Here is a 642-nt window from a genome sequence, read left to right on the forward strand (position 1 = left end):
GTCCCCGGTTCGAAACCGGGCAGAAACACCCGCCTTTTTATTTTTTTTAACCTATTTTCACGATTTTGGTGATTTCTCACCCCTTCCAGCCGCACAGGAGGTGGAAGGAAAAGTGGTTACAAAAAGGAAAAATCTAAATTTCACAGCACCGCTTTCAGGCTGGTATTTTCCTTGGGGTTTTTTGAGAATTTATAAATGCGATAAAATTTGGGGATAATAATTACACCTTTCCCTGACCGGGAATCGAACCCGGGCCGCGGCGGTGAGAGCGCCGAATCCTAACCACTAGACCACCAGGGAACCGCACACAATTCTGCTTTTACCATTTGCCCCCCAAAATTTCATTTTTTCTCCTCATTTTGCTGCTCCTCAAACAAATGGGATTTTTATCCGCAGGGGATCCGCTGCATTCATCTCAAACAACCCCAAACCTCCCCTTCTCAGCTGCGATAGGAAGAGCGCTATTTCTGCTCCTCTACGGAAGGATGAGGCACTCTAATTATCATAATTACAGCTTTTCTCATCCTTGGCAGCCACGAGAGTCCCAGAATATCGATTTTTCTCTGATTTTTGGCCATCCTTCCTCGCTGGGAGACAAACAGAGCCCCACCATTACGAAAGGCTGTCCTCCAATTATTGCAC

The 642-nt window shown here is 46.3% G+C and overlaps 1 non-coding gene across 1 annotated transcript; it reads right to left on the minus strand.

Annotated features, from left to right (window-relative positions):
* Positions 1-228: 228 nt before the first annotated feature.
* TRNAE-CUC lies at positions 229-300 on the minus strand. The gene has a single exon. It is a non-coding gene; the product is annotated as a tRNA-Glu (tRNA).
* Between the last annotated feature and the right edge of the window lie 342 nt (positions 301-642).

The sequence above is a fragment of the Meleagris gallopavo genome, assembly GCF_000146605.3.
Source record: "Meleagris gallopavo isolate NT-WF06-2002-E0010 breed Aviagen turkey brand Nicholas breeding stock chromosome 18 unlocalized genomic scaffold, Turkey_5.1 Chr18_random_7180001846755, whole genome shotgun sequence".
Taxonomy (NCBI): domain Eukaryota; kingdom Metazoa; phylum Chordata; class Aves; order Galliformes; family Phasianidae; genus Meleagris; species Meleagris gallopavo.